Source organism: Macaca fascicularis, chromosome 10 (genome assembly GCF_037993035.2).
Source record: "Macaca fascicularis isolate 582-1 chromosome 10, T2T-MFA8v1.1".
NCBI classification, from domain to species: Eukaryota; Metazoa; Chordata; class Mammalia; order Primates; family Cercopithecidae; genus Macaca; species Macaca fascicularis.
In genome coordinates this window covers 36876099-36886948 of record NC_088384.1, presented here as the reverse complement: position 1 = coordinate 36886948, position 10850 = coordinate 36876099, and the positions used below count along the sequence as shown (strand labels likewise).

At 38.7% G+C, this 10850-nt stretch overlaps 1 long non-coding RNA gene across 1 annotated transcript; it reads right to left on the bottom strand.

Annotated features, from left to right (window-relative positions):
- Nucleotides 1–304: 304 nt before the first annotated feature.
- LOC141407790 (uncharacterized) lies at nucleotides 305–2984 on the bottom strand. Its single transcript, XR_012418414.1, has 2 exons — nucleotides 2908–2984; nucleotides 305–1292 (listed from the first exon to the last, which is right to left on the bottom strand). It is a non-coding gene; the product is annotated as an uncharacterized lncRNA (long non-coding RNA).
- Between the last annotated feature and the right edge of the window lie 7866 nt (nucleotides 2985–10850).

Here is a 10850-nt window from a genome sequence, read left to right as displayed (position 1 = left end):
AAAGTGCCAGTTCCTTCCCCGTATTCAGCCACTGTGTTGATCCTCCACGGGGGCCTGCTGTGCACTGCTTTGATGAGGCATTCCACCAGGCCAAATGCCTACCTGGAAGCGCTCTCAGGATCCACATCACTCAAGCTGGACAGAGTCCCCCGAAGGGATGCTCTACAGGGCAGGCATAAGCTGCCTAAGGGGCTGCCTCGACCCTCCGTTAATCACCTCACTTTCCAGTTAGGGAACCAAGAAATGTAGCAGGACCAAGAAATGTAGCAGGACGAGCCATGGACAAAACTCCTCAGACACTAGATTAAAGAAGGAAGAGGTTTTTTATTCAGCCGGGAGCGTCGGCACACTCACGTCTTAAGAACCGAGCTCCCCGAGAAAGAAATAGTTGGGCTTTTTAAAGGCTTACAACTTTAAGGGGTCCACGTGAAAGGGTCGTGATAAATCGAGCAAGCATGGGAAACGTGACTGGGGGGCTACACGCATCAGCTAACAGAACAGAAAGTTTTACAATGCTTTTTTCATACAGTCTCTGGAATTTACAGATAACACAAGTAGTTTAGGCCAGGGGTTGATGTTATTCTTATTACTTTGTTTAACTCCTAGGACTGGGTGGTGGTGCCAAGATTGTCTGGCTATTTATCTTACTTTTGTTTCTTCTCTCTTTTCTCCTGTCTTTGAACTAGGCAAGGTGGGGGGAGGAGGGCAGCAGGAGTAGTAGTGGTCTCCTCCCTTATCACCATTCCTATTCAACATAGTATTGGAAGTTCTGGCCAGGACAGTCAGTCAAAAGAAAGAAATAAGGCATATTCAAATAGGAAGAGAGGAAGTCAAATTGTCTCTGTTTGTAGATGGTGTGATTGTATATTCAGAAAACCCCATCATCTCAGCCCCAAATCTCCTGAAGCTGATAAGCAACTTCAGCCAAGCCTCAGGTGTTGGGGTCCACGTGTTTTCTAAACAAAAGAATGAACACACAAGACAACACAGGACAAGACATACATGGCGGCCGTGCCAAACAGCACACACTGCTTTATTTTATCCAGCCGTTTGTGGAATGTTGCCAAGTCACGGGACATGTGTTGCTTCTCTGACCTTTCCTTGACTCGCAAGATCAGTAAAACATTGACCAGTTCCCAGAGCAGGGCTTATTGGGAACTTCTTGTTTGCGAGCACACAGTCCTCTACATCTCCCCCTTCTTATTTACAGGTTTGAATTTTTTTCAAAACCATCATCACATGTTGGGCTCGTTGGGATTTGCTGTTTGCCCTTTGACACCATTTCCAGTAGACTGTGAAAATGACAAAGGCAAAAACAACAATCAATACATTACTAGAAACAGAAGTCAGCAAGGTTTTTACAGGACACATAGGGTTTAAAGATTTCAAGCTTTGCACAATACCAGTCATTAAATCTGCACCAGTCAACAATGGTAACTGATTATGAAATGTTTCAGAAATATTGTGTGTTAGTTCTTATATTTCCAGGGAAAGATTGTTATGACCAATTAAAAGCCTTTTTATCTCTGTCCAATTATGTACAGTGCTGTTAAAAGGAACAGGGGTAATACAAAATTGAGTAGTATTCCAGTCACATTTTAACAAGGCTCGAGTATTTAACACTATCAGCTGATCCCCTATCCAAGAAACCACTTGTTCTAAATTATCTACTCGTTCAGTCAAATGAGCATCTATGTCTCGTTGTTGTTGCCACAACAAGTGAGATTGTTCATGCCATTGTTGCACAAACTCTGCATTCTGGATACTCTGATGCAACGCCAGTCCAGCAACAGCGGCAGTGGAAGCAATGGCCACAAGTCCCACTACTGCTGTTATGACGATCCCAACCGCTCTCCGGCTGCGGTGGACAAGATCTTGCATTACTTAGTAAATTTGAGTAACCCCAGCAGATTTACTCCAGACGCATGTCAAGTTCATAGGTAACCAGGTTTCTTTTCTAGCTCTTAAAATATATATATCGGAGTGAGTCTCATTCCAATTATTATGCCACCAAGTAGTATTTATACAGCTTAAAAATGTACAATTGCCAATACAGTTAACTACTCCTGTATTATTATCCCATTTAAAGATTCCCGCTAACAACACTTAAGGTTTTTTAACACAAGCAATGACATATCTAGATCTGTTTTGATGTAAAGATATATGGAAAGGATTAGAAGGATTAGTGATATCTAAGGACATGTTTCCCGTAAAAGTAGACATTGGTTTGCCAGCAGCTAGTAACTTCCATATATGACTTTGTATTTGTGAGGTGTTGGCCAAATGTGGCATAGGGGGTGACAAGCCACCATCATGCCAAATAATAGTTTCGTTACCATCAGCATAAATGTTGTGATTATTTTTATGCCATCGTAGGCTAAAGTGGCTAAACTTAGTCTGAAAATTTCCATGCACCCTCTAGTCAGTGACAAGGTATCTATAATGTCTACCTTTTACCTCTAACAATAATCGTGGTCTACTTCTTTTACATCTAGTCCACTTTAATTGGGAAACACCTCCGGACACGTCAGGAATAGGACATAAGGATAATGTAGTAGGCAAGGTTTTATTAAGTAGAGCAGTATGATTATATTTAAAACTCTGAGTAACAATAATCATAGTAAATGCAGCAATGTGACTATGATTTTAGCGCACAGCCCAAGCCTTATGAGAAGGATGTAAACAATGTGGACTGTTCCCAAGACACATAGGTAACCCTTCCACCCCAAATTGATATGAACTGTTTACTGCACCTGTGTCTAACTCAGGATCCTGATTTTAAAAAGGTGATGGCATCCAAGTAGTATCATTAGTAAATACTAAGACTTCTTTGTCTCCCTAGGCTACACCTTGATATAAGGGAGGAAAGGGAATATAAGTCCAATATGTGAATTCTCCACCTGTTACCTGGCAATTCACTACAGCTAGCATAGCCAGAAATAAGGTCAGTGAGGTTTTGGGCTGTCCAGCTTGTTGAACAACCCCTTCAGCTTCTTGAGTAAGTTTTTTCAGTTGACCCCATGTCGGGGGTTCTGCTTGACGAGTTTCATAGGTGAAGGTTTTCTGAGTACTCAGATTTAATTTTTGAAATGCCACCAGGAAGTGGTCCGGCCGGCTCCTCTTCACCATAGCACTGCTTTAACCGTCGGGATGGAAACCACTCATCTCCGGCACCTGTACGAATGAGAGTATAACCTTGACCCCACTGTAAAACTTTTCCTTTTAAATATTGGCCTTGTAATGAAGGATAGTACACCCACAAATTGTTAGCTTGTGGCTTTTCTAATGGTTGTTGAAAATGTTTCACTGCTGCAGATTGCTGTAATTGGCGCCAATAGTTAAGACAATTTAGAGTAAAAAGAGCTTTCAGAATTTGATGTTTTGGGGAATCTCGTCCATTTCCCCCTGTTTGTTTTGAAAGTTGTAATTTTAAGGTAGCATTAGCTCTTTTAACAATTGCTTGACCTTGACTGTTAAATGGAATACCAGTGGAATGACGAATGTGATATGAAGAGAGGAAGGCAGCCAATTTACGAGAGCAATAAGCAGGAGCATTGTCAGTTTTTAATTTAGTAGGAATTCCCATAACTGCAAAGTAAGTAAGTAAATGAGTAATAACAGAATCAGCTTTTTTAGAGGGTAATGGTGTAGCCCATTGGAAGTGTGACCAAGTATCAATTGTATGATGAACATATTTTAAACGACCAAAAGAAGAAACATAAGTGACATCCATTTGCCAAATATGATTTTGTTGAGTGCCTTGGGGATTTATACCTGGACTAAAAAGGGTGCAATAATAGGAGCACAAGATGGACAGGTTTTGACAATAGTTTGGGCTTGACGGCGTGTTATAGAAAATCGCCATTGTAATTTTAAACTGTTAGTATGATGTAATTGATGTTTATCTTGAGTTTGTTGGACATTATTAACAAGTAAAGAATTAATTTGGCTATTACCAAAAGTTAAAGGTCCTGGTAAAGTTGAATGTGAATGAATATGAGTGATAAAAAGGGGGGTTGTACAGGAGGTAAGAGTCAAGAACAATAAGGAAAATAGTTTTTGTAAAGGGGTTTTTGGGAGTAACGGTAAAGAAGTTTGAGAAATATACTTAGTCACATATACAGCATATTGGGAATCACTAACTATATTACAAGAGGTTTGAGGCCAATCTTGTAGTACCATAAGAATGGCAAAACGTTCTCCCTGTTGTACAGATTTAAATGGATAATGAGAAATTTTTGAATTATCCAGTGCCCAGTATCTAGCTTTTCTATTGCTAGAAGCCTCAGTAAAAAAGGTGGGACCTTTAACCGGAGTATCAGAAATAGGATTATAGGGCAGGAAAGAATATTGTTGTAGAAAAGCAAATAATCCATGACTGGGATAGTGCTGAGAAAAGGAACCAGTATATTCAGCGCAAGCCACTTGCCATCCTTCATGAGTTTCTAGTAAAGATTCAATGTATTGATTAGATAATTGGGTAATGATTTTTACAGGGTCATTTCCAAGCAATTGACGAGCTCTATGTCGCTCCTTAATAATCAATTCAGCCAATTTATCAATATAAGGGTGAATTTTTTAAATGGCTTTATTAGCCAAAAATAGCCACTCCAGAATATTATTATCCTGATGTAAGATGGCTGTTGGTGAATGAGGAGTATGAAAAAGACATAAAGAGAGTGGAAGATCGGGTATAATATAATCAAAGTGAGCTTTACTAATTTTATGTTTTATAAAAGACTTTTTTTTTTGTAGTAGGGGATAATTGTCAAGAACTGTTTAAATCTGAATTTCCTTTTAAGGTAGCAAACAAATGTTGTAATTTTTAAGTAGGAATATTTAAGATGGGATGAAGTCAATTAATATTTTCCAACAATTTTTGAAAATTATTAAGGGTCACAAGTTGATTTCTCCTAATTTGAACCTTTTGTGGGCGGATTTTTTTTTAGCCAATAGACACCCCAAATATTGAATGGGGAACTGAGTTTGTACCTTTTTAGGAGATATTTGTAAATTTTAATGAATTAACTGTTGTTGTAAAACCTTAAAAAACTTGATTTTGGAGGGTTACATCAGGGGTAGTCAATAAAATATCATCCATATAATGATAAATTAGCACAGTTGGAAACTGATTTTTTACAGGATTTAAAGTCCTATGTACGAATTTTTGACATAAAGTAGGGCTATTAAGTATACCCTGGGGAAGAAGCTTCTACTGATATTTTTGAATGGGCTGTCCATTATTATATTTAGGAATAGTAAAGGCAAACTTTTTACAATCTTGAGGTTGTAATGGAATAGAGAAAAAACAATTTTTGAGATCTATGACCATTAATTTTTAACTTTGTGGGATAAGGGCAGGATTAGGAAGACCAGGCTGTAAACTTCCCCTAGGTTGAATGTAAACATTTATAGTTTTAAGATTAGTTAATAAACGCCATTTTTCACTTTTTTTTTTTAACATGACAAAGACAGGGGAATTCCATGCAGAAGTACTTGGCTTTATATGCCCCTCGGCCAATTGTTTTTTGACTTACTCTTTTAAAGCCCTAAGTTTTTCTTTAGATAATGGCCACTGTTTCACCTAAACAGGAGCGGTAGTTTTCCACTTTAATTATAAAACTTGAGGCTGGTGAACAGTGGCTATGAGTTTAAAGGATCGTAGCCCATTTTGAACATCATATTTTTGGCAGCTGAGGAAATATGAGGAATGTTTAAAAAAGCACCAAATTGTTGTGAAAGATCTTGTCCCCAAAGATTAATATTGATAGGAACAATATAAAAAAAACTTGACCTTGTTGACCTTTAGGACCGACACAGGTTAAAGGTTCTACGTTTTGATAAACCACAGAAGCAGCACCCAAGCCAGTGAGTATAACTGAAACTTGTCTTTTTTCCCATTGTATAGGCCACTAATTTAAACAAATGATAGACACATCCACCCCCGTATCAATTAACCCTTCAAAACCTATTCCATTAATGTGCAATGAACATAAGGGCTTTTGATTAGAAACTAAAGTTTCCCAAAAAACAGTTTTTCCTGTGCTACCCAACCCTCCCTGTCGAGATACCTCTCTAGATAGGAAGGCGAAAAAAGGCAATAAAAGTAATTGTGCAATATGCTCCCCTGCCTCTAGGCATATAAATTGTAAGACTTGCACTATAATAAGAATTTTATTAGTAACATCAGGATCAACGATTCCTGGAATCACCATTAACCCCTGTATAGCACTGTTGTTTTGACCTAACAAAAGTCCTACATGTCCTTTTGGCAAAGGGCCACACACTCTAATAGCTAATTTATATACTCCTCTATTAGGAGACAAGGTATAAGGCTGAGTAATAGCTAAGTCAGCAGCGGCGCTCTGCTTAGTTGCCTCATAAAGCTGAGAAACTGGGGTAAGGTGTGGAATCCTTAAGGAGGACTTGAATTCATTCCTTGATGTTGTAGGCCATTGCTCACTGGGTATTGTAGTAGACTTGTACTGTAATTGTTGGGGCCCCAAGCCTGTGGGCCCCGGCTCCCGTTTCCTGGGAGAGGAGACAGTAAATTTCCACTTTTATCAGTTTTGGAAAGACATTCATTTGTCCAATGTCGACCTTTACTACAACGTTTGTACACCTCTGAAGGTAGCTTTCTGCCTTGAGGGATAAAAGTGTTCAATTTTTTACAACATTCTTTCTTGAAATGTCCAGGTTTACCACACTGAAAGCAAACACCTTGTTTGTTATTTCCTTTTAAGGCTTTAGACAAAGCTCCAGCAAATAACTGAGCGTTATAAATAGCCCCTCCAACACCAGCACAAGTTTTAATATATTCATCTAAATTGGCCCTACTGGCCTTTAACGGTCTCAAAAATTTTTGACAGTCAGCATTAGCATTTTCAAAGACAATGTTTGTAACAAAATTTTTTAAGCAGGGCCAACACCCACAATTTTCAAGACAGCATCCTGAAAATGGGCTACGAAATCTGGATATGGTTCATTTGTGCCCTGTAAAATCTTCACAAAGGAAAGGGAAGATTTTCCTGCTATCTCTACCTTATTCCAGGCCCTTAAAAACAAAGTCTTGATTTGAGTAAGGGTGAGTTCATCTAGGCCAGCCTGAGCATTAAGAGTAGCATATTGGCCTGTGCCTGTGAGTTGTTCCTCAGTGGGTCCTGGGGGATCACACGTAGCATTTTTTCTAGCCTGTACATGCACCTTGTCCATCCACCAGCTGTGCAATTGTAACCACTGAGAACAATCAAGAAAAGCCTTTCCCAAAGTCTCCCAGCCTATAGGAATCATCAAATTTTCTGATGAAAAAGCATCAAGAAGACCAAGGATAAAAGGAGATTGAGGTCCATAGTTAGAAATGGCAGCTTTCATTTCTTTCAAAAATTTAAATTGTAAGGCATTAAATTGGACATTATTGCCACCATTTGGAAACTGAGCATTAGGAGCAAAAGAAGCATGAATAATGGGAAACAGATGCAGCTCCTTAAATTTTCTTTTTTTTTTTTTTTTTTTTTTGATTTCTAGGTTCTTTTTTTTATTTTTGTTTTTTTATTTTTTATTATTATTATACTTTAAGTTCTAGGGTACATGTGCATAACGTGCAGGTTTCTTACATATGTATATTTGTGCCATGTTGGTGTGCTGCACCCATCAACTCATCAGCACCTATCAACTCGTCATTTACATCAGGTATAACTCCCAATGCAATCCCTCCCAACTCCGCCCTCCCCCCATGATAGGCCCTGGTGTGTGATGTTCCCCTTCCCAAGTCCAAGTGATCTCATTGTTCAGTTCCCACCTATGAGTGAGAACATGCAGTGTTTGGTTTTCTGTTCTTGTGATAGTTTGCTAAGAATGATGGTTTCCAGCTGCATCCATGTCCCTACAAAGGACACAAACTCATCCTTTTTGATGGCTGCATAGTATTCCAGGGTGTATATGTGCCACATTTTCTTAATCCAGTCTGTCACTGATGGACATTTGCGTTGATTCCAAGTCTTTGCTGTTGTGAATAGTGCCACAATAAACATACGTGTGCATGTGTCTTTATAGCAGCATGATTTCTAATCCTTTGGGTATATACCCAGTAATGGGATGGCTGGGTCATATGGTACATCTAGTTCTAGATCCTTGAGGAATCGCCATACTGTTTTCCATAATGGTTGAACTAGTTTACAATCCCACCAACAGTGTAAAAGTGTTCCTATTTCTCCACATCCTCTCCAGCACCTGTTGTTTCCTGACTTTTTAATGATCACCATTCTAACTGGTGTGAGATGGTATCTCATTGTGGTTTTGACTTGCATTTCTCTGATGGCCAGTGACGATGAACATTTTTTCATGTGTCTGTTGGCTGTATGAATGTCTTCTTTTGAGAAATGTCTGTTCATATCCTTTGCTCACTTTTTGATGGGGTTGTTTGTTTTTATCTTATAAATTTGTTTGAGTTCTTTGTAGGTTCTGGATATTAGCCCTTTGTCAGATGAGTAGATTGCAAAAATTTTCTCCCATTCTGTAGGTTGCCTGTTCACTCTGATGGTAGTTTCTTTTGCTGTGCAGAAGCTCTTTAGTTTAATGAGATCCCATTTGTCAATTTTGGCTTTTGCTGCCGTTTCTTTTGGTGTTTTAGTCATGAAGTATTTGCCCATGCCTATGTCCTGAACGGTACTACCTAGGTTTTCCTCTAGGGTTTTTATGGTATTAGGTCTAACATTTAAGTCTCTAATCCATCTTGAATTAATTTTTGTATAAGGAGTAAGGAAAGGATCCAGTTTCAGCTTTCTACTTATGGCTAGCCAATTTTCCCAGCACCATTTATTAAATAGGGAATCCTTTCCCCATTTCTTGTTTCTCTCAGGTTTGTCAAAGATCAGATGGCTGTACATGTGTGGTATTTTTTCTGAGGACTCTGTTCTGTTCCATTGGTCTATATCTCTGTTTTGGTACCAGTACCATGCTGTTTTGGTTACTGTAGCCTTGTAGTATAGTTTGAAGTCAGGTAGCGTGATGCCTCCAGCTTTGTTCTTTTGACATAGGATTGTCTTGGAGATGCGGGCTCTTTTTTGGTTCCATATGAACTTTAAAGCAGTTTTTTTTCCAATTCTGTGAAGAAACTCATTGGTAGCTTGATGGGGATGGCATTGAATCTATAAATAACCTTGGGCAGTATGGCCATTTTCACGATATTGATTCTTCCTATCCATGAGTATGGTATGTTCTTCCATTTGTTTGTGTCCTCTTTTATTTCACTGAGCAGTGGTTTGTAGTTCTCCTTGAAGAGGTCCTTTACATCCCTTGTAAGTTGGATTCCTAGATATTTTATTCTCTTTGAAGCAATTGTGAATGGAAGTTCATTCCTGATTTGGCTCTCTGTTTGTCTGTTACTGGTGTATAAGAATGCTTATGATTTTTGCACATTAATTTTGTATCCTGAGACTTTGCTGAAGTTGCTTATCAGCTTAAGGAGATTTTGGGCTGAGACAATGGGGTTTTCTAAATATACAATCATGTCATCTGCAAAGAGAGACAATTTGACTTCTTCTCTTCCTAATTGAATACCCTTGATTTCTTTCTCTTGCCTGATTGCCCTAGCCAGAACTTCCAACACTATGTTGAATAGGAGCAGTGAGAGAGGGCATCCCTGTCTTGTGCCAGTTTTCAGAGGGAATTTTTCCAGTTTTTGCCCATTCAGTATGATATTGGCTGTGGGTTTGTCATAAATAGCTCTTATTATTTTGAGGTACGTTCCATCAATACCGAATTTATTGAGCGTTTTTAGCATGAAGGGCTGTTGAATTTTGTCAAAAGCCTTTTCTGCATCTATTGAGATAATCATGTGGTTCTTGTCTTTAGTTCTGTTTATATGCTGGATTATGTTTATTGATTTGAGAATGTTGAACCAGCCTTGCATCCCAGGGATGAAGCCCACTTGATCATGGTGGATAAGCTTTTTGATGTGCTGCTGAATCCGGTTTGGCAGTATTTTATTGAGGATTTTTGCATCGATGTTCATCAGGGATATTGGTCTAAAATTCTCTTTTTTTGCTGTGTTTCTGCCAGGCTTTGGTATCAGGATGATATTGGCCTCATAAAATGAGTTAGGGAGGATTCCCTCTTTTTCTATTGATTGGAATAGTTTCAGAAGGAATGGTACCAGCTCCTCCTTGTACCTCTGGTAGAATTCAGCTGTGAATCCATCTGGTCCTGGACTTTTTTTGGTTGGCAGGCTATTAATTATTGCCTCAATTTCAGAGCCTGCTATTGGTCTATTCACGGATTCAACTTCTTCCTGGTTTAGTCTTGGAAGAGTGTAAGTGTCCAGGAAATTATCTATTTCTTCTAGATTTTCTAGTTTATTTGCATAGAGGTGTTTATAGTATTCTCTGATGGTAGTTTGTATTTCTGTGGGGTCAGTGGTGATATCCCCTTTATCATTTTTTATTGCATCTATTTGATTCTTCTCTCTTTTCTTCTTTATTAGTCTTGCTAGCGGTCTGTCAATTTTGTTGATCTTTTCAAAAAACCAACTCCTGGATTCATTGATTTTTTGGAGGGTTTTTTTGTGTCTCTGTCTCCTTCAGTTCTGCTGATCTTAGTTATTTCTTGCCTTCTGCTAGGTTTCGGATGTGTTTGCTCTTGCTTCTCTAGTTCTTTTAATTGTGATGTTAGAGTGTCAATTTTAGATCTTTCCTGCTTTCTCTTGTGGGCATTTAGTGCTATAAATTCCCCTCTACACACTGCTTTAAATGTGTCCCAGAGATTCTGGTATGTTGTATCTTTGTTCTCATTGGTTTCAAAGAACATCTTTATTTCTGCCTTCATTTCGTTATGTACCCAGTAGTCATTCAGGA